This window comes from Balaenoptera physalus (assembly GCF_965194825.1).
Source record: "Balaenoptera physalus genome assembly, chromosome: X".
Classification (NCBI taxonomy): domain Eukaryota; kingdom Metazoa; phylum Chordata; class Mammalia; order Artiodactyla; family Balaenopteridae; genus Balaenoptera; species Balaenoptera physalus.
Window position 1 is genome coordinate 4,403,566 of NC_138903.1, and position 23,388 is coordinate 4,426,953.

Below are 23,388 nucleotides of genomic sequence, written 5' to 3' on the forward strand. Positions count from 1 at the left end.
GCTTGACATAAGAGGACTTGTATGGCCATACCCACAGTATAGTTATCCACATATGCACTTGTGGCCTTGTGTCAAGGAAGCGTTTCCTCGCTTGAGACAGATATTATAACTAGGAAAGCATCTACACCAAAGGCTCTGAATGTCTGATTAACCAACAGTTCTTAACAATCCTGAATGGGCAAAGCAACATGCAGTGGACAGTTGCCATATTTTGGCTTCTTAAGATCTACCACTTCTGGAGGCTGGGGAGGCCAAGATCAGGGAGTTACCACGGTTAGGCTCTAGGGTCTGATGAGCCCCTCTTCCTGCTTCATTCAGTGCCTCCTCATATGGCAGAGAGAGACAGAGAAAGGAAGCCAGCTGTCTTCTCTGATGTCTCCTGTTGGAAGGGAGCTAATCCCATCATGACGGCTCCACCCTCATGGCCTCATTACCTCCTAAAGGCCCAATCTCCAAAACCCATCACATTGGGGATCAGGGTTTCAACGGATGAATTTGGGGGGGGACACACAAACATTCAGTCCATAGCAGCATTTAAATGTCCTTTGTGGGGAACTCTCTTGCTCCCATTGCATGTAAACTGAGTGCAAAGGTAGATCAAGTTGGGACTTCCCTGGTGGTCCAGTGGTAGAGAATCTGCCTTCCAATGCAGGGGACGTGGGTTCAATCCCTGGTCAGGGAACTAAGATCCCACATGCCACGGGGCAACTAAGCCCACATGCCACAGCTACTGAGCCCGCGCACCTCAAAGAGAGAGCCCGCGTGCCACAAACTACAGAGCTCATGCACCCGGGAGCCCGTGCGCCACAACTAGAGAGAGAAAACCCACACGCCACAACTAGAGAGAAACCCAAGCAGACGGCATGTCATCACAAGAGGATCCCACATGCCTCAACAAAGATCCCGTGTGCTGCAGCTAAGACCCGACACAGCCAAAAAAAAAAAGGAAAATAAATAAATATTCGAAAAATACCTATTTAAAAAAAAACAAAAGGTTGATCAAGTTGACCATCTCCCTTTTAGGAAACCAAATGGGACAGATGTACCCTCTTCCTGAGAGGTGGGCATTTGACCTAAGCCCCTCCATTCAGGGCATCACCTCTTGAACACATGGCGAGGATGAGATGCATGGTCGAAGCACAGTCACTGCAGACCAGTCTGCTGGAGAGAAGGCTTCCAGAGACCTCTAGAGATCTCTTGGTTCCCCCCGATCCCAAGTGTTGACCTCCAACCTCACACGGATTTCATGAACCTTCTTGATAATCTTTCTACCAAATTCCAAAATGAGCTTCATTCGCTTTCAGCCAAAACCCAAACTGATACAGACATGTCCAGTTGGAAAAGATAAAAATCTGAAACACTTGCATATAACTCATCTCATGGATATAAATTTCATTCATAAAGCATGACCGTAAAGGCAAACTGTACAAGGAATTAAGTATCTCTCATTTTAAAAACTTGATCATGTTCAACAAAACACTGGGTGAAATGCTAAATTGTGTAACTTTTAAAAAGGTAAACTTTAATGTTGATTCCATGTAAATTTCAACGTGAAGATGACTGTTGGATGATTTGGATTAAAATTCACAATTGTGGCATTGACTCTGGTGGGTCAACATGAATGCCGGTTTTGGCCATCCGATGGAGGGCAGCTTCTTGTTTTGATTGCAACCAAGGATTAAAACCATGTCAGAAGATGGTACTTGAGGAATAGAATCAGAATCTCATGGTTCCCTTTGCCAGGTGACAACAATATGTGTCAAATACAACAGGGCTCTCCAGTGAACCTTTACTTGAGGCTGTCATTCCTACTTAGTTCCTGTATCTCCAATCTTAACCTTTTCCCTTCTGTTCTCCAAAAAAAATAAATAAATAAAATAGTCAGAAATATTTACAAAGAGAAATCTGATCATGACCATGACTTTGACATCTTCCCATATCTTTCAGGATGAGCTCTGAAGCCCATACCATGACTTTGAGAGTCTGGTCCCTGCTACCGCCCAGCCTCCCCTCCCAGCGCCTCTCCCTCTCGTGGTCTCTGTGCACTTCACCCCCGCCAGCCACGTGGCATTTATTTCTGTGCCTCTCACATCATGGGGCTCCTGCCAGGTGGCTCCTCTAGCCTGAAATACCCTCCACCTCACCCCCATGCCTCCCAGTCTCACTCCCACCTCCAACACCCACATTTGCAAATTTCTACTCATTCTTCCTGCCATCAGCATATCCTGTCTACTCCCATTTTCCTTCCACGTCACTGAACACCCTGCCGTTTCACTTTCCCTACTTCTCTTCTGAACTGTAGGGCTCACTTGGCTCTATGCTGTAGTGGAAAGTAACGGGGGTCTCTCATTCACCGTTATATTCCTAAGACCTAGTGTCACGCCCAGCTCCTAGCAGGTGCCAAGAAACGTATTTATCAATGGAATACGACTCGGCCATAAAGAAGAATGAAATACTGCCATTTGCAGCAACGTGGATGGACCTAGAGATTGTCATACTAAGTGAAGTCAGTCAGGCAGAGAAAGACAACTATCATTTGACGTTGCTTATATGTGGAATCTAAAATATGATACAAATGAACTTATCTACGAAACAGAAATAGAGTCACAGATGTAGAAAACAAACTTATAGTTACCAGGTGGTGAGGTGGGGAGGGATAAATTGGGAGGTTGGGATTGACATATACACACTACTATATATAAACTAGATAACCAATAAGAACCTACTGTACAGCACAGGGAAGTCTATCAATACTCTGTAATGACCTGTATGGGAAAAGAATCTGAAAAAGAGTGGATATATGTGTATGCATAACAGATTCACTTTGCTGTACACCTGAAACTCACACAACGTTGTAAATCAACTCTACTCCAATAAAAATTTTAAAAAAAGAACTGTTTGTTGTCAGCGTCTTGTTGAAGGAACAGCAAACTCCGATCTACCGATGAGCTGACAGACAGTGGGACCACCGCTATGTCCTCCATCCATATCCTCAACCCTAACCGACTTCTGAGAGTACCACCTCAGTCACACTTGGGGAAGGAAGTCCGCCTATTTACCAGGTATTGGAGGGTAGTTACTCAAGCAAGATGGGCTCTTTGTCATCCTCGTAGAAACGTTCTCAGGACCCTGCCTTAAAATGGCGAGTACTCCCCATCACCGCACCGTACACAAATCCTACCACAGAGCTGTGAAACTGCAAACGCTACCTCTGTGTAAGTCAGCCTAGCACAGGACCCTGAGAATGTACACACAAGTAGCTGTAACAGGAGAGAGCTACCAAGGCCCGTGGCACACAAGGGGAGCTCTCTCAGTCACTGGGAGATGGATCAGTGTTCTACAGCGACGCTGCTACCTTGAAATGTTCCATGATTACATTCTGGGAAGCATGCTCCTTTCTGCACAGTTTTGCTATGAAAACATTTAAAATCTCTGCTTAAAAAATGGGGCCAGACTGACATGTTTTATGTGAAATAATTAGGAGAATTTGAGAAGTGGTAATTTTGGTAATTACCAAATAGTGTGATTCTTTCCCAATAAAGCATATGTCAAATTACATAAAAAAAAAAAATCACTAGGTTGTTCTCCCTTTAAAAGATTTTACATATGCAGAATACAAGTTTAAATATGCTAATGCTTTCTTCCCACATTGTATTTAAGTAATTGTTTTTAAAAACAAATGAGCTTGACTGCTTCTCAGTTTCACTTCTTCCTGTGAAATTTCAATCTCTGAAAGTTTCTTCTGATCTCTCCCCAGTGATTTTTTCAGACAAAAATCACATTTTTTTTTTGCAAAGAAGTAGCATGGGAGAGGGTACGGCAAGTGATGCTGAGGACTTCTGCTCTCGTAAGAAAGAAAAGATTTCTGTGCATCTGATTCCTATAGATGACGTTTTCCATCGTAGGTCTTCTAGAAAGAGGACTATTTGTTCTGATAAGTCATCCTCATTCATCCCTGTGAACTCTGTAAGCATTTATCAGCCTTCTCGTGCTTATTCATATGTTGTTGGTAGCATGCTATTCTTTCAGTACAAAAAATACCAATACGGAGCTGATGTCACAAAGCATACGGTTTCATGATCTGTTTTGTTTATCCTTCTGAGCGACAGGGATCATTACTGATTTGGGCCAATATAAATAAATGCACTCCACGGCCGTGGACAAAAGAAGAGAAACTGGCTGAGGCAGGGGGAGAATTTAGGCTTTCTTCATAAATGACCCCGAGTGTCTACCTGAGCTAACTGGGAATGAGCTTCCCAGGGGAATCGAAACAACGAAAGAGACAATACAAGTTACTCTCCTGCTATTCCAGAATGGGAATGTCCGCTGGCTCAGAGTCACAGAAACAAGAAAAGGTGGAAATCGTCTCTATTTGTATGAAATACAGACCATAGTCTCCACACACCTAGCTCTCAGAGAACAGCAGAGGGCTGAAGAGTTTTCGCTGAATAAACACTCCATGTCAAGGGACTGCAGTAGCCTCGTCAAAGGCTTGTTGTACACAAGTCAGTGTTGGGGCTCAAAATTATGACACTGATATTAAGACAAAGAAACACTTATATTTATAAATCACTTGAGTGATAAAGCAGTACTTCCCAGGAGAAGGAGCATGCCTACTGCTAAGGACTGAATTGTGTCTCCCCAAGTCCGTATGTTGAAGCCCTAACCCCCAATGTGATGGTATTTGGAGGTGGAGTCTTTGGGAAGTAATTAGGTTTAGATGAGGTCATGAGGGTGGAGCCCCAGGATGGGACGAGTGAAGAAGAAGGAGAAGGAGGAGGGGCAGGAGAAGGGGGAAGAAGGGGGGAGGAGGAGAAGAGGAGGGAGAAGAGGAGGAGGAGGAGAAGGAGGAGGAGAAGGGGAAGGGGAAGAGGAAGGGGAAGGAGAAGGGGAAGGGCAAGAGGAAGGAGAAGGAGGGGGAGAAGGGGAAGGAGAAGGAGGGGAAGGGGAAAGGAAAGAGGAAGGGAAAGGAGGAGGATGAGGAGTGGAAGGATAAGGGGAAGGGGAAAGAGAAGGGGAAGAAGAAGGGAAAGGGGAAGGAGGAGAAGGGGAAGAAGAAGGGGAAGGGAAAGGAGAAGGGGAAGGGGAAGGGAAAGGGGAAGGAGAAGGGGAAGGGCAAGAGGAAGGAGGAGGAGAAGGGGAAGGAGAAGGAGGGGAAGGGGAAAGGAAAGAGGAAGGGAAAGGGAGAGGAGGAGGATGAGGAGGGGAAGGATAAGGGGAAGGGGAAAGAGAAGGGGAAGGGGAAGAAGAAAAGGAAGGGAAAGGGGAAGGGGAAGGAGAAGGAGGAGGAGAAGGAGAAGGAGGAGAAGGAGAAGGAGGAGAAGGGGAAGGAGAGGAGGAGGGGAGGTAAAAGGGGAAGGGGAAGGAAAAGGGGAAGGGGAAGGAAAAGGGGAAGGGGAAGGAAAAGAGGAAGGAGAAGAAGAAGAATTCTTTCTGCACCACGTGAGGACACAGCAAGAAGGTGGCCAAGTGTGAGCAGGAAGAAGGTTCTCACCAGAACTCAGCCGTGCTGGGACCCTGATCTCAGGTTTCCAGCCTCCAGAAGTGTGAGCAATAAATGTTTGTTGTGAAGCCGCCCGGTCTGTGGTGTTTTGTTATGGCAGCCCATGCTGACTGAGACAAAATATCGCAGAATGAATTGAACACACCCACCCTCAGGTGCCCTCAGCTTTATAAATGCATGGGTATCAGTGTTCCAGGGAGCCAGACCATATCCCGAGCTCAGCGCCCAGGTTAATTGTCTCAATAGATCCATAAACATACTGACTGTAAGGGGTGGGAGTGATCAGGGGTACTAGTCACCTAATTATGCAGAAGAAGAAACTGGAGGCCAGAGTGGTTGAGTGACATGGGTAACATCACACAACTCGTTAATGGCAGAGATTCAAACAGAACCCATCCTCCTGACTCCCAGGCGGTATGGTTTCAACTATACTACAGCACATTAGTCCTGGACTTTCCCTCTGTAGATGATGATGTAGAGAAGGTTTCAATAATTCCACTCACCCTGTATAGGAGCAGGAGCCTATGGGGCCTTCCCAGTACAGACCACTCCATCCCCTGCCTCTTGTTTGTAGAAAAACTTTAGCCTCCGAGGCCTTCCCCAAGCTCCAAAGAACAAATTTAATCACAGAAGTGAGAAATGAAGAAAAAAAGGAAAATGATCAAGCAAAATAAATTAATAATAGTTTAGTCATTAAAGAAAGCCAAGGACTCCATTCCTCCTCAAGGGCTATAGATCATATTCCGAGCCACGTCCTTTGAGCTGTTTTGCAGATACTGAAACCTCCACCAGGGAAGAAGTCAACTGCATGCTGCCCACCAGCACGGAGACCCCAGACCAGCTGGAGCCAGAAGGTCGAGGATGCCGACTCCCGATGACCTCACCACCAACCAATCAGAAGAGTGTCCATGAGCTGATCACACAGCCCGCAAGCCCCCTCCCTTACACTGCCTTTTAAACCTTTTCCCTGAAATCCATCGGAGACTTTGGACCTTTTGAGCATGGGCTGCTCGTTCCCCTTGCTTGGCCCCTGCAATAAACACTGCATTTTCCTTCACCACAACGTGCTGTCAGGAGACTGGCTTTGCTGTGCGTGGACGAGTGGACCCAAGTTTGGTTCAGTAACAACCTCACAAATAATTCAATATGTACATATGTGTATGCATGCAGGACTCTGTGGATGTATATAAGCACCTCCGTATAAGTATGCATGTTTGAAAGGCATTAATACGCCCGTTTGATAATAAATTGCCAGGAGGTAATGTTAAAAAAAGTCAATCCTGAAATAAGAGGAAGGTCACATCTGGATGCCTAGATCCACGGGACTCTTGTCTCTTTCGGTGTTTTCTACCGCTAAATTGACCATCAAAAACAGAGAAACGCAACAGAACGCGTGTGACAGATTTCACTCCTTCTGTCATCAGTGTCCCTTTTGAGTTCTGGGAGACCAGACTCAGCTAACGACCCGAGAGTGTTGAATATATACGCTGTGCCATATTCTTTAAAGCTCTCACCGCACCTAAAGCTCACGACAGCTGGACAAAGGAAATACCAACCACGTTCTGTAAAAGTCAGCAAACTAATAGGTCCCTCATGGGGGGCATAGAGCCCAGTAGTTTGAATTCAGCTCCTTTTAATCTTCACAAGACTGACTGCCCCTAAAGCCAGAAAGTGCAGGATTTATCCTGTGTCTCCCGAAATCACTGGTAAGCTAAACCCTCTATGCCTTGGATTGAGGAATTAAGAGTCTCTTTCTATCACTTACTGCTTAAAAGAATGCTCTCCAAAATCGTTTTCAGTATCCAGGGGGCAACACGGTGTGGCGGGTGAGACTCTGGGCCGTGACCTCGGCCCCGCTTCCAGCACCCACCCGCCACCCCGCCCTGCTAGGTCTCCCCATGTGGGAACCTGCTCGCACCGTCTCAGGTCTCTGTCGTCTTCGGTCTCAGCTCCCGGGGCAGAGCCGTTCAGGGATCCACCTGCCTGCTCCTGACCTTCTCTGTGAGGAAGGGCTTTCTCCCATGTTGAGTCACCTCTTTAGAAGGCGCGGCCAGGTGCTTCTGTCCTCCTCAGAAAGCCCAAAGGGAAACCTCCTCCCCATCCCTCCTCTCCCAAGTCAGGAGACGGGTGTCTGACCTCAGCTACACCCATCCATTCACCCTCCCCGGGAGCCATTTCCTCATCCTGGCCTCATCTTCCCATCCTCGCCCGAAACAAGGATGCCTACCCATGAAACACTTATGCGGAATATGTGAGGACACCCCCGGGGAGATGTAATCTTACGTATGATCTCATCTTACGTATGATCTCAGGATGGAACGAAACGCGCTTTCTACTGAATTTTCAAAGGCACTGTCATTCTTTTTGGAAAGGATGAAGGCGTTCACAGGTCTGAGAGTTCAGGCAATCGCTGGGCATCGCCCCTCGGCGGAGGCTTTCATGAGCTGCCCCGTGAAGGCACACAGGCCGGCAGGAGCGAACAGAAGAAAGAGACCCGATGCAGGTTTGGCCGGAGCCTGCTTCAAGGGCCCCCTGTCTGAGGCACGCTGGCTCTTAATAGCTGGGGAGGAACGTGGTGAACAGGACACAGATCAAAGTCAAGGTGGTTCCATGGGGGACAGAGGTCAAAATGTCCATTGAGCAAAGAGACCGGGGAAAAAAGGCCAATATTCTGGGGTGGCACCTAGAGCAACCAGCACGATACCCAGGAAAAATGCGGGGAGATGGATATCACACATTTTGTTTAAAACCAACTGTTAAGAAGGCAGGCAGTGAATCCAGTGAAGCTCTGAGCATTCATGGCGTGTCAGGAAGGGTGCCCAGCAAACTGGTAAGACTTTGAAGCAGACGCCCTCCGTGTTCAAACCCTAATCACTCAGTTCACCAGAGGGGGGACCAGCTGTGGCTTCGTGGAGAGCCTTGCCAAGCTTTCCGAAATCTGGGCACGTGAGAGGCAGCAAAAGCCTCCACGGAGCTCCCTCATATAGAGTTTCCTTTTGAAGATAAAGGATGCGGTTCATCTAGAGAGAGACAAAGCGAGAGACAGAGATCAGTAAACAGAAAGAGAGACACAGAAACAGAAAAAGACAGAGAGACACACAGACAGGCAGACCCTGCCCACGTGGGGGGTCCAGAAGACATTTCAGGCATCAGGCACCACCTCCCATGCTTCATATTTTCACACAGGTTACGTTTTGTCTCAGAATTAAACCGTCAAGCTCTGCGCAAAGCATTTTTTTTTCCCCATGAGAGTTCAAACCATAGGTTTCCAACATGAGTTTCCGCTCCTCCAGCCGTGTCATCAAGCAGCCCATCTAACTGGTTACATCGATTGCAAACCATCGGTGGAAAAAAACGGCCACGGGGGTCTCCAGAGGAGTTCTGGACTGCAGGAGTGCGTCCTAAATCCCATGGCCCTTGTGTAGACCAAGAGTCAGAAACCATTTTTAGTTTTTTAAGGAACCTACATACTGTTTTCCATAGTGGCTGTAACACTGTAAAGCAACTATACTCTGAGAAAAATTTAAAAAAAAAGAAAAGAGTCAGAAACCACATTGCCAGGTGACCGCAGGGATCGCGATCGAGCTTCCGTAACCCGGCGGTAAATCAACTCCATGTGTTCGGGCCGGTACTGACGGGGCTGCCAGCTTCGCACGGGAGTCCCTCTGCATGGGACTATCTCTGCCACAAGCGTAGGGCTGCGTGCTACGCCGGGGGCTGCTGTGGTCTGCACACTCAGGGGACTGGACACCGTAGGCACGACCCTCGCTGGCTGAGGATATTCACTCCCGCTTCCTCTCCCCCGAGCAGGTTGGCTCTGAGGTGGCAACTACCAGTCTCCCAGGGAATCTGCAGTTCCACTGAGACCCACTGGCCCTGGGGTAGCCCTCGTGAATGCACTTATTGGTGTGGGAGGCTGAAGTCTAAGATGTACCCCGAGATCCCTTTCTGCTGGTGTAGAGTGCCCTCCTCTTGAGAATGCGTGGGACCTGTGAATATGGTGAATGTCACTCTCTCTCTCTTTTTTTTTTTTTTAACCTATTATTATTATTAGTTTTAAGTTGTGGTAGAAAACACACATAACATAAATTGGACCGTCGTAACCATTTTTCAGTGTACACTTCAGTGGCATTCAGTATATTCACATCGCTGTGCCATCATCACCACTATCCATCTCCAGAATTTTTCCATTTCCCGAAACTGAAAATCCACACCATTAAACACTAATACCACGTTCCCCCTGCACACAGCCCTGGCAACCACCATGCCACTTTCTGCGTCTATGAATGTGATCCTGTACATATGGCACTGAAGTCGAATCACACAATATTTGGTTTTTTGTGTCTGGCTTATTTCACTGAGCGTGATATCCTCCAGGTTCACCCACGCTGTAGCCTGTGTCAGGATTTCCTTCTTAGGGTTGAATTTTATAAATACTGCGTTTTGTTTATCCATTCATCTGTCAATGGACGCCTGGATTGCTTCCACCGTGTGGCTACTGTGGACAAACACTACTTTTGTAATACTGTGGTTTGATTTCTACCCCCATACAAAGCAATACTGAGGCTAAGGGGGTGGGGTAACTTGTCCACACAAGCCAAGACGTAGGCTCCAAACCCAGGACTGTCTGCTCGCACCCACTACCCCTTCTCTCTCCATCTTTCCATACTTTTTATTCCTACAGAAGGGTGCTTTTGTTGTTGTTGTTGTTTTGTTGCTGTTTGTTTGTTTCAGCATGAGGTTCAACGATATGAATGTCACTCTCTTGACTAGGTTTCTCACTGGTTGACTTTTGAGTCCATCAACTACCCTGGGTGGGCCTGACCTAATCAGAAGGCGGTAGAGTCAAAAAGATAGGATCCTACAGGCCTGGAAGACAGGAAATAGCCATGATGAGAAACGACCAGGGGCTCATATGGCAGGGACTGCAGGAGCTGAGTGTGGTCCATGGGCCACCCTGAGCAAGTTTTTGTTTTTTGTTTTTAACCTTGGTTGGATCTAGATATTCTTTTTTCTCAAAGTAATCACATACCTTGAGGTGCAAGGTGTGAAGTAATTAAACTTGGTTTTGTCGCAACATGGTTCTGTGACAAAAATAAAATAAAAACAAGAGGGTGGTGTGGAAAACAAGCTTATTTTCAGCTCTGTGTTGTTAATCATCTGCTCTCACCCCGGGGTCCTGCATGGGATGATCTGATTTCTTTCCCGTGCAAAGAAAACAAATGAGAAGCAGTTCAACCCTCCTGGTTTGCCAGCCCCTGATTCTATTTCCGCGTCTTTGTGCCAATGGTTGAAGGATTTCAAGGGCCTCTGGCAGCATCCCAGTGATGGGGGGTACGGACCATATTTGGGATTTTCAGAAAGGAAACAGCCTCTGTGGCTCTTGCAATTCTTTAGTTTGGAAGGCAGCCTATCGCCAAGACCTGGGAAAGAAGTGTTGGTGTCATCAAGATGCCAGCATTGGGCTTTCTGTGTGTTTCCTGTGACTGCCACAACTCATGACCACCACCTGGATGTCTGTAAACAAGAGAAGTGCATCCTCTCCCGGTTCTGGAGGCCAGAAGTGCAAAATCAAGGTGTCCGGAGGCCTGCACTCCCTGTGAAGGCTCTAGGGGAGGGTCCTTCCTGGTTTCTGGTGGCGGCTACAATCCTTGGTGCTCACTGGCTTGTGGCCACCTCACTCCAACCTCTGCCTCTGGCTTTGCTTGTTCTTCTTTTCTGTGTATCTTGCTGTCCAAACCTCCCTTTCCTTCCTCTTATAAGGACACCAGTCGCTGAACTGAGGGCACGAAGATGATTTCCAACCAAGACCCTTAACTAATGACACCTGCAAAGACCCCCTTTCCAACTGAGGTCCCATTCTGAGATTCCCAGGGACATAAATTTGGGAGAGGACCCTCTTCAATCCAACTACGTGATGTCCCTGTCCGTCTCTCTGTCACCTTTCTGAGGCTCTCACCTTGTCCTGACCCCCAAGGAGCTGAGAGGTCGTCTCTGGCAGGAGGAATGAAGAAGTCTGCTATTCCCAGCACAGCCTGTTATTTATAGAGTGACACTGCTCGGGGATCACACGCCTGCCCCGAGAGCCCTGGGATCACACGTCAGCCTCAGACATCAGGACAAAAGTTAAAACCGGCAGCAATGGGACGGGGACCTGGCATCACCATGCCTGGGCTGGTCCTCCTCTGATTAACTAGGCCGACGGCGAAATACCAGGTCTTGCGTCCCCGTAACCGGGTATTGTTCTCCCACGAAAACGTATCAGCTCTGCCAGAAGCTTTGCCCCAGTTCCTTCTCTTCTCATCTGTGTTTTTTATCTTCAGGTTGGAAGGACACTTAGCAGTCCCCCTTCCCTGCTGAGCTCCTTTCTGGGAGCTGGGTCCCGGGAATCCGCAGCGCCTGTCCATCAAAGGGACGCAGATACAAAAGGTCTGCTCGGGGGCTGCCAGCCAAACCCAGGGGGGCCGTTCCGGTGCTGAGTGCACATTCAGGCTGGATTATCTCCGCTTTGGGGGACACTGGTAGACAGCAAAGGAATGTGTCTAGGACGTCACGAGATCTCGCGGCTGGTGGGCAGAAAGCAGTGGTGCTGGCAGCGACATGCCAGCCACAGCACAAAAGCAAAGAGAGACCCAGTGTACGTTTTGGCTGAGGAGGAGAAACCAAGAGTGATCTCTGCGGAGCCGGGGGGACATAATTGCTGGTTTCATCTTCAGCGGGTATTGATTCAAGCCAACTGAATGACACTCAGGCGTGCACGGAGGTATCATGGTGATGGAGGAAAGTGTGAGAAACGCGGGGCATTTTCCTGCCTTTCTGGTAATAGATACCTAAGCAAACATGATAATCATAGTGATTGCGGTAAAGCTGTGTGCATTATGTAGTGATTTTCTTTATAGGATCAGAAATCATGGAAGTGCCGCATCCGCTCCTCCCCTTGGCTTAGAGGGACTGCATCCTTTTATTTCTCCTCACTTGGGCCTGCATCTTCAGAATCCCATCGCTCCAAAGGTCTACCCGTGCTCTTGTCCTCCCGGGCTGCTTGAAGATCAGCCGCCATCATGAACGACACAGTAACTATCCAGGACCAGGAAGTTCATGACCGACCGACTACTTCAGCGGAAACAAACGGGCATCAATGTCCTTCACCCTGGGAAGGCAACAGGACCTAAGACACAAATTTGGGGGAAAAACTAGCCAAAATGCATATACAAGACCACACCAGATGTCATCTTTGTATTTGGATTCACAACCCATTTTGATGTTGGCAAGACAACTGGCTTTGACATGGTTTACGATGCCTTGGATTACCTGGAGAAGAATGAGCCCAAACCCAGGCTGCAAGACATGGCCTGTGTGAGAAGAAAAAGACGTCCAGAAAACAGCGAAAGGAACTCAAGAACAGAACGAAGAAAGTCAGGGGGACTGCAAAGGCCAATGTTGGTGAGGGCAACAAGAGGAGTAAAGATTCTGCCGTGACTGTATCTGTGGGGATGCGAGCAGCCTATTCATGAGAGGATTAATAAACTAAGACCTTTTACATGCCAAAAAAAAAGGTCCACCTGTAATCAAGTTGGACGGCTTTTGTGGCCTTGAAAGTGCTGACTTGACTTGGAGGTGCAAACTCCGATCTCCCCACTCAGATCCAAGCAGATGTGTGGTTAGATCACAGAATCACCATGTTTTATTCCCTCATTCATTCCTGCATCCATCCATTCAGTATTTTCTGAGCACATGCTACTAAGAAGTTGAACATTTATGGAGGGTCAAGCAAGTGTAGGCAATGAGCTAGGAGCTGGGAGGATCGAGTGCAGTAAGATACATGGTTACAAGAGAGACGTCATCCCGCAAGGTGCAGCCTTTGGGGAAGTAAAGCAGGGTGGCCTGAGAAAGGCTGGGAGGACAGAGGAAAACACCTAGAGAATGTGACTTTAGACCCAAACAATAACTGAGAGGAGAAGAGGAGAAGAAGCGAAGAACATTCTGGGTGGAGGTGTCAGCCTGCCAAAGGCCTTGAGACATGTATTAGTCAGGATAAGCTAGGTTATGCTGCTAAAAAAAAAATCCATAAACTATCAGGAGCAAATTGCTACAAAGCTCCATTTCTTTTTTTTTTTATATATATATCTTTATTGGATTATAATTGCTTTGCAATGTTGTGTTAGTTTCTGCTGTACAACAAAGTGCATCAGCTATATGTATACATATACCCCCATATCCACTCCCTCTTGAGCCTCCCTCCCTCCCTCCCTATCCCACCCCTTAGGTCATCCCAAAGCAAAGCTCCATTTCTTACATCACAGTCTGATGGGAGTCATGGGGTCTCCCTGTGCCCTGGAGCTACGTTATCTGGAGCATGTGGCCTCCAGAAACACCTTGCACGGAAGAGAGAGAAGGAAGACCAGTACTGGCTACTTGCCACCTGCACCTGGAAATGACATGTGTGCCCTCTGCCCACAGCTCATCAGGCAAAACTAGTCACCTGGTGCTACCTCCTCACATGGTAGTCTAGGAAATACAGGTGAGCACGTGATATTTGGTGAGCTAACTGTCTAAGCTACCTGCTATGAATGACTTGTACCCCACCAAATTCATACGGGACTGTATATCGCCGTAATGTGACTGTATTTGTTTGTTTGTTTTTCACATTGTTCACACCTATACTGAAAGTTTGGAAATGCATATTTTCAAGCAGCCATACAAAAGTATTCATGAAGAATGCATAATCTCTGAAAATTGTGAAAACATCCCTGCTACCAATACATTTCCAAATACAAAACTGACTACCATATTGTTACTTCTGTGTAGCAGGAGAAGTTCATGTTCAAAACAGATAAAATTCTTTAGGTGTGAATGGTATGAATGACAGTCTTCTTTTTTAAAAAATTTCTTAGTCGTTTGGGATCCTTAAGCATGCAAGCCTCAAAGAGGAGGGTCCACGAAGGAACCAGGGTTGTCTTACGGCATCTAGTACAAGTATGGGACGCTTCACGAATTTCGCAAATGTGCGGGTCATCCTCGCACAGGGGCCATGCTCATCTTCTCTGCATCGTTGCAATTTTAGTATATGTCCTGCCGAGGCGGGCACCCTCATGTGGCTGTATCTGGACATGGGGTTCTGTGGGAGGTAATCAAAGTTAAATGAAGTCATGGTTTGATGGAATCAATGTCCCCCAGAGCTCTCTCCTTCTCTCCCTCCACCGTGTGAGGACACAGCGAGAAGGTGGTCCTCTACAAGGCAGGAAGAGGGTCCTCACCAGGAACCAAGCCATCTGGCACGTTGATCTTGGACTTCCAACCTGCAGAGCTGTGGGAAGATCACCTTCTATTGTTGAAGCCGCTCAACCTATGGCGTTTTGTTATGGCGCCCGAGCTGACCAGTTATCTGTCACACCAGGCAGGAAGAGGCTGGCTACTTTGGGAGCTGAGAGCCAGACTGAAGGCCTGGGGGCCAAGGGAGTGAGAGAGAGTATTCCATCAAATGAAGCTGGAACAAGCGTGGAAGCCCATGTCATGCAGTGTCACAGGGCCACTGTGACAAGTGCTTCAAGCGTAACAGCAAGAGAGCAGAGAGGTGGCTTTTGCAGGTTTCAGAATCTCTCCCATAAGCCAGAGTGGATCTAGGGACCGTCTTCTTGAGGATGAGCAAGGTGGCTTAGGTGGGGCGGTGGTCATGGTCATAGAGGGAGGTGGGTGGGTTGAAGAACTTTCAGGAGATGGAGGAGTGGTACCAAGAGATCGATTCTACGCTGGTGTCGAGCAAGAGAGAGGAGTGAAGGAAATACCCCACCTTCCTAGCCAGAGCACTTGTGGCGGTGCCCTTGACCAACATGGGGACCAGGGGTGTGGGACAAGTCTGCTACTGGACACCAGTCTAAGGGAGGGAGGATTTCCAGTCAGCGAATCCACAATGCACACCACTGCGGGTCTCTCACTGTCACTCTGTCAACACTTGTTGTTGAACAAATGGATGAAAGCAAACAGGAAAGTTAATAAAGCACGCGCCTTTGGGGTTTCCCTGGTGGCGCAGTGGTTGAGAGTCTGCCTGCCAATGCAGGGGACACGGGTTCAAGCCCTGGTCTGGGAAGATCCCACATGCCGCGGAGCAACTGGGCCCGTGAGCCACAACTACTGAGCCTGCGCATCTGAAGCCTGTGCTCTGCAACAAGAGAGGCCGCGAGAGTGAGAGGCCCGCGCACCGCGATGAAGAGTGGCCCCCGCTCGCCACAACAAGAGAAAGCCCTCGCACAGAAACGAAGACCCAACACAGCCAAAAATATATAAATAAATTAAATAATTTTTTAAAAAAATTTAAAAAAGCACCCGCCTTCCCCATGGGTTGTGTTCCGAGTGAGGGTGAGAAGCAAGGAGAGAAGTGCATCTGTAAATTAATTGACGAGGAAATTCCCGTACGGTGCAGTGGTTAGGACTTGGCGCTTCCACTGCAGGGGCCCAGGGTTCGATCCCAGGTTGGGGAACTAAGATCCCGCAAGCCATGTGGCACGGCCAAAAAAAAAAAAAATTCAAACCATAAGTTAATTGATGATTTCACGGATTTAGTCTTTAGTAGCATGTTGTTCAGTCTTAGTCTCACTTCTTTTTCTGTGGTTAACTTCTAGTTTCATGCCGTTCTGTCACAGATTTAGTCTTTGCACAGACATGTAAGTTACCTCTTACGTGCCAGCCGGGCACTGTGTGAGGCTCCAGGGCTTTCAAAAAAAAAAGTCAAATAATATGGCCACCTTCCCCTGAGTAACTTTATAGTCTAGAAGCGGAAAGGGACAAATAAATAACAAATCATGATGTGGTATAATGACAACTAGCGTGGTGTGGTCAGGACGCCGGGGAAGAGCTGAGAAGGGGCAGCTAAATAATTAGGGCTCGGTAAGGTTTAGTAAAGACAAACAATATTGAAGGGAGTTTTGTTGAAAGAGGAGGAGTTGGATAAAGAATGCGGGAAGGGTGGTCCCGACAGAAGAAAGGGCAGAAGCAAAGACAGAGAAGTGTGACCCAGCAAAACTCAGCAGAGACTCGTGGGTGAGGCTGCAGTTCGGGCTGGAAGCTGCCGACCTTCAGAGTGCAGGTGAAGAGTCAGGACACAGAAGGCCAAGGGCATCACTTGGGAGAACTTCCCTCAGCAGAGCGATGGAAGTTAGAGGGATGAGAGTGACTGGAATGTTAGAGAAACACACTGAAAGCCAGACGTAAAGTACACTGGAGAAAGACAGTGAGTTAGGAAGCTACAGTGGCAATCTGGGTGGGAGGAGCTGAGATCGTGGCTGAAGCCCAGGGCTGTAGACATAAAAGCAGAGAGAAGAGAGCAGACTCGAGGGATATTAGAGATCAGCACAACCTAGGATTAATACCAGGCTCGGGAAGTGTGGCGAGTGGGATAAAAATGTCCAAGTCCTAATTTCTGGAACCTGTGAATACGTCACTTTACATGGTAAAAGGGGCTTTGCAGATGGGATCAGGGCAAAGACCGTGAGATGAGGAGATGGTCCTGGATTATCCAGGTGACCCGAAGTCATCCCAGGGGTCTTTAGGATTGAAAAAATGAGGCAGGAGCGTCAGAATCAGGGAGAGATGAAGACGGTATGGTGTTGGCTTTGCAGGAGGAGAAGGGGGCCATGAGCTAAGGGATGAGGGCATCCCTCTAGAAACTGAAAAAGGTAACTGTTGGATCCTTCCCTTGGCCCTTCCTTAGGGAAGCAGTGCCAGGGACAAAGACAAATTGTCTTTGACACACATGGAGCTTGAGGAGGACATGCGTGGAGGGCAGCTGGATATTGGTCCAGAGTCCTGAAGCCAGATCTGGGCTGAGGATACAGAGATGGGAGCCGGGCTGAAGTTCAGGCTGTTTGAGCCTGGCTCTGAATGCATGCATGACTGTCCGCTGGCTGTAGAAAACCAAAAATAGCTGCATCTGTGCGAGGCGACTGATCAACCGTGTGTGGGCGTCCTTCTCACGCTGGCTGACACGGATGCCATGTTGTTGAGGGTTCGGAGGAGCACAGAAGAAGTGAGAACATTTGGGGGAGCATCAGTATGTACGTGCCGAGCAGTGTATTATATACTCTGCATGCAACGCCATTGTCCTCTGGTTGCTTCAAGTATTTTAATCCATCAGTCATTATTTTTCCACCCAGACAAAATTTTCCTAGCCTCCTATAAACGCGTCGTCAAGTCCTTTGCATCTTGAACACCAGAAGTCCCTGTACGTTAGGGACAGTGGCCGCAGAGGAAGACAGGCAGAAGCGCCATCAACACAGCAGTGGCTGCAGAGGGAACAGAGCAGAGCTCCGGGAAGGAGGTGGCGAAGGAGAAGAGGCTCACCTCGGCATTGCTCTGTGGTCGCAACATCAACAGGTGCGCTGTCTTCTCCAGTTTCAGGTTTGTGCTGCATGGCTGACTTGAGGTTTGCCGGATACTGCACTCCTGCAGGCACCCCAGTGCGCCCCTGCGTTTATTCATTTCCAGGTAGATCCTAGCGCAGGGACGGAGGGTGCGCACGTGCACACACACACTTATTTACCCCCCATGCCATCTACATGTGCAACACGACTTTGGATATCCTCAGAGTCCTTTCAACTTGGGCAGCCACTCACGCTCCCGGTAGCCACAGTCACCAGGAAGCCCTACTGTCCAACACCCAACCCAATCTGATCATACACGCTCCTTGCCTCAGCCTTCTACACCTATGACTTTATAGGCCCTGAAACAAAAGACAGTCTGTAGGTTCTAACGTGGTCTATATTTCCTCATCCAAAAAAAAAATAGAAGAGGGAGGAGGGGGAAGGGAGGGCTCTGCCTCTCTCTAGGGCAGGGTTCCTAAACTCTGGCACTAGTCCGAATCCAGCCTGCTGCTGTTTTTGTAAATAAAGTTGTATCGGCATAAAAGCAAGCCAGTTGTTTATGTGTTACCTGTGGCTGCTTCCATCCTGCAATGGTAGATCTGAGAAATTATGAAGAGGCTCTACAGCCCTCAAAGCCTAAACTGTTCACTAACTGGTCCTTTATAGAAACTGTCTGCTGATGGGCCCTATAGGGAATCAAGTCTTGTAGAGCAAAGAGGGTAGCCAGTTTCCTCCTCTGTGATATGTTTTAGATACAGCTGTTTAGTATTTTCATGACTGTTATGATATTGATTACATAACCAAATAATAGAGAACAAACTTCAAGGCATTCACAGGTGCTGAGGAGTAGAAAGAAACAAAAAGGCCAAGCCAAGAGCAATGAAAACAGACAGAAAGAATGATTTCTACCCTAAAGAAGAATAAAACACTGAGAAAAAATATCCACTTCCATAAGATAAATCTCTTCCCTACCTATAAAACGTCTGCTTGGACAGCTAGATAGAAGCTTCTACTTATGTTCAGATATGCCCAATGTGCTCAAAATCTATGTCAGGATTCTGACTCCAATATCCTTCTCCAGCATTTTTCTCTGTGATGTGAAGCTAATTAAGTCTGGCGTCTTTGCAGTTCTTGAAAAAGATTATTGTTTTAACCGTATCTAATAACACCTTACGGGCCTTTTGCATTGAAAACAAAAATATATTCTCGCCTGAAAACATCGATATATATTCTACTACAATGTGGGTATTAATTCTCTGTGTATACAGCAGCAACTTAAAAATGATTTCACTTCCTCTAAAGTTTGATTATGTATTTGAACCCAGCCCACTCCAGCCTTGCTATGAAAATGGTCTGCTATGGGGCACACATGTCTTTCTGGGGCATACACAGCATGAGAAAATTTCTCTATTGATGCTGGGTCAGACCTACAAATTTGGGTGATTTAATATGCCTCTAATTAGTTAAGATCTAGTGAATACATTTTTGCAGGGGTTTCTAATTGATATCCACGTTTGAGTGTATGTTATGTCAGGTCCGAGAGGTGGATGTCAGCTCAGAGAACTTCGGTAATATCTTTTTTTTTTTTTTCCCATTCTTTAGCTCCTGCTTTGTGCATGATAATACCCTTCAAGAATGCAAAACAGTACAGTGCCAGACCTTAACAACCATAATCTTCAGCAAGGAATTCAGGGAGAATTACACTTTCAACATTTTACAAGGTCATGGAGTTAACAGTCATGTCCATTTTTCTTCATTTGTCTTGACCGTTCTAACTGTTGTATATTACCAGGCCATCCCCATTTTCCTATTAAAATGCGTATTAGGATATTGAATATTCAAGTATTATGGGGTAAAAATTTTTTTTCTATTTCTGGAAAATGGACCATTGGGATTCGTTATTCAATGCTAACGTAAGAAAAAAAAAAATCTCATTTACTCAATGAAAAGAAGAAAGTGGTCATAGACAAACGCGCATGGGGCCTGGGATTGGAGTGAGAAGGTGAAAAGCAAAGCAGTAGTGTCCATGGTACCATAAGGTTAAACAGGGGAGAGGAAGCAGTTAACACAGACGGGAGACTGAGTCTTTTTCACCAAGGCTGCCTTAGGCATATAGATGTGTCCAACTGACTCTTCACGTAATAAATTTCTCTGTTCTCCACTGTTCTTTTTTCAAAAACTAAATTCTTTATGAAGAAAAATACAAAGTGCAATGGAGGGTGTAGAGAAAGAGGCCAAAATAAATGAAGAAAGGCAGTATGTTTCTGGATGAGATTATTCAATAGTGTTTACATGTTATTTTTTAAATTAATTCTTATTGGAGTATAGTTGCTTTACAATGTTATGTTAGTTTCTGCTGTACAGCAAAGTGAATCAGCTCTACGTATACATACATCCCCTCTTTTTGGATTTCCTTCCCATTTAGGTCACCACAGAGCATTGAGTAGAGTTCCCTGTTGCTCTACAGCAGGTTCTCATTAGTTAGCTATTTTATATATAGTATCAATAGTGTCTATGTGTCAATCCCAATCTCCCAGTTCATCCCATTCCCCCTTTCCCCCTTGGTACGTGCTATTTTTTTTTTTTTTTTCCCAAAATGAATGTATGTTTGACACAAAGCTAATGAACGTCACCATGGAATTTTTTGGTTGTTTTTCGGGTCACAAAATTATTCTTCTGATCATCTGGAAGAATAAATGTACAAAAGCGTCCTGGCGATTTCGGGAAGAAGAGTAGTGAGGATGGGAGAGGGAGAATGAATTACCCCGCGTGGAAATCTGCAATTATTTAAACAGCGTGATATTAGAACAGCCACTGGAGAGACTGATTGATAAAAGTAAGAGGCACAGGAAGAAACACACAAAAAGGCACGAGTGTTTTAGACAACCTGGTGCAAAGTAATGAATATCTGGGTTGGCTATTTAGGGGACAATAAAATTCATTTCCCCTAATTAAACACCAGAATTAAATATAACTGTTAGGATGCCCGCTTCCATTTCAGGACAGAACAGCTCTCTCATCCTCATAATCAAAACATATGTTTGAAACATACTTTTCCAAAAAAATCATAATTTTTTATCATAAAAAAAGATTCGTGAAAAGCTCAGGACACAAAGGAACCCAAGAAACTAAATTCCAAAAAGTAGCACGCTCCTTCCAGGAAAGACAAGGCTCCTGTCGGCTTTGATATTTGTGGAAGTGGTCAGGGTGGAAGGACCCTGTTGTAGCTGAGGGTAAGGAGGAAGGAGGAGTAAAGTTTTAAAGCGTGAGGGCTGGCGTGTTCGATGGGAAATATGAGGGAGTCCTAGTCTCAGTACATACTTCGACCACCTGCTAAGTGTTTCCCAAGAACCTCTGCGGAGGAAAAGAGATAGTCTGCCCCATGTGGGTGAGGCAGGAAGAGAGAGGAGATAAATACCATGAGTTCTCACCCAGGTTCAAGCCAGCCTCTTTCAGAAGGTAGGGATCAGGGCAGTGGATCTGATGCAAAGTGTACTCGGGCATGCCTGGGCTTCACAGGCTATTAGACAGCAGCCCTCCAAAGACAAAGGCAGTGTCACAGGGTGGTGGGACTTCTCCAATGTGAGAGACAGAGCAAACAGACACCCCAAATAGCACCCTGGTGGTAAGCGGAGAGACCGATCTCATGGTTAAGAGAACTGGGGACTTCACGGAAAAGCACAGAGATATCTCTGGCGCCTTAGCAGTGCCAGATCCCAAGCCTGACTGAAGATGAAGTCCCAACACTGTCCTCAAAAGTTCTTAAGTCAACAGTGACGTGAGTCACAGGGAAGCTAGTGTATTGTCCCACAGACCTCAGAAGGTCTCTTCTCTGTTTCCACAGTCTCTCTTCTCTTTGCATTTCAGTTTGCAGACTTTCTATTCGAGTCAGAAGTGAAAGAACAAGAATGGGGTCAGAAGGAGGCTTCGAAGAGATAATAACCGGGAACTTTCCAGAATCGATGAACGATGTTGACGCATAGATGGGTGGTGTTCAGCAAGCCACAAGCAGGAGAAACACAAAGAAATGACACCTGACAATTTCCTAGACAACCCTGAACACCAAAGATGCAGAGTGAATCTCGAAAGCAACTAGGGAACAAAAAGACGTTATCATACACGAGCGCGTGACATTCTGAATTACGGCTGACTTTTCATCAGAAGAAACAAAGAGGCCAGAAGCAATGGAAAGATATCTTCAAGGCGATGAAAGAATAGTGTCATCTCAGAATTACAGATCCCGTGAAAATATCCTTCAAAACTGAAAGTGGAATAAAGACATTTTCAGGTACAATGAAAATGTAGACCCACTCCACAAGACATGCTAAAAAATACAAAAATAAAACGTCAGCAGAAAGAAGGAAAAAATACCAGATAAGAGCCCAGTTATGCAAAAAGAAAAGAATAGCAAGCAAAAGTGTAAATATCTGGATAAATATAAAATACCTTTCTTTAAAGTATCCATGTTGTTCAAGTGTCTTTTAATAAGCATTCACTGTTTAAAACAAAAATGACAAGAATGTTTTGTTAGATGTATAGGCTATGTAGAAGTGGATTGCAAAATAATGAGAATGTAATGGGCAGGGAGGTATTTCGTGCAATTACTCTACTGTAAGGTCCTTATGGAGTTTGTGCATATTTCTGAAAGCAGTATAATTTTTTAAGGTGCATTCTGCTACATTAAAGATAAGTATTGGGGTGTCTAGAGAAGTGCTTTGCAAGAGCTAGAGGGTAACGAGACACCCAGAAGCTTCCTTTGTGTCTTTCCAAGTAGGGTAATTTTGCTTCCTTTTTCATATTTCTCTATTTTCCAGATTTTCTACAACAAATGTAAACATTTTAGAATAAATATTTTCAGTAAGTTCATTGTCTTCTTGAAGGGCTTTTTGTACCTTTTTTTCCCAGAATTGAGATCCTTTACCAGCTTGTACGTAAAATGTGCTCTTCTAAATGATTATCCCAGAATTGGCCTCGAAAGCAGTTCAGAATAAAACTAAATATCGTATTAGATTCCCATAAAACGATTCTAATTGGGCATGTGCTGGAACAAATAGATTGTGAAAATTATTAATACGTTAGTATTTTTTCTTACCGCAGTTCCCCCCCCATCCACGCGAATCGTCTCTCTGTCCTGCCTGTTAGTCACTTAGTAGCCAACTCAGTTATCAGATCAATGTCGCTGTAACCCAGTACTTCTGTTCAAGACACCCTTATTTTACTTAATAATGGCTCCAAAGCACAAGAGTAGTGATGCTGGCAATTTGAATATTCTCTCATTGTGCCTGATTTATAAATTAAACTTTATTGTAGATAGGTACATATAGGAAAAAAACATAATGCATATAGGGTTTGGTACTACCCGTGGTTTCTGGCACCCACTGGGGGTCTTGGAACGTGTCCCCCATGGATAAGGGGTGACAATTGTATATGTAACTATACAATATATATATTGTATTCCTAATATATATACAATATATATACTGTATACCCAATGCAATATACTGTATTCTTAATATATATACTGTATTC

At 46.1% G+C, this 23,388-nt stretch overlaps 1 protein-coding gene and 1 pseudogene across 4 annotated transcripts in view; one reads left to right on the forward strand and one right to left on the reverse strand.

Moving 5' to 3' along the window:
- The window catches only part of LOC309652438 (neuroligin-4, X-linked), a 901,103-nt gene that overhangs the window by 615,530 nt on the left and 262,185 nt on the right, over positions 1-23,388 (reverse strand). The gene's annotated exons all lie outside the window — the stretch shown is intronic.
- On the forward strand, positions 12,326-13,106 carry LOC309652855 (small ribosomal subunit protein eS24 pseudogene; annotated as a pseudogene). Its single transcript has one exon. The product of its transcript is annotated as a small ribosomal subunit protein eS24 pseudogene (transcript).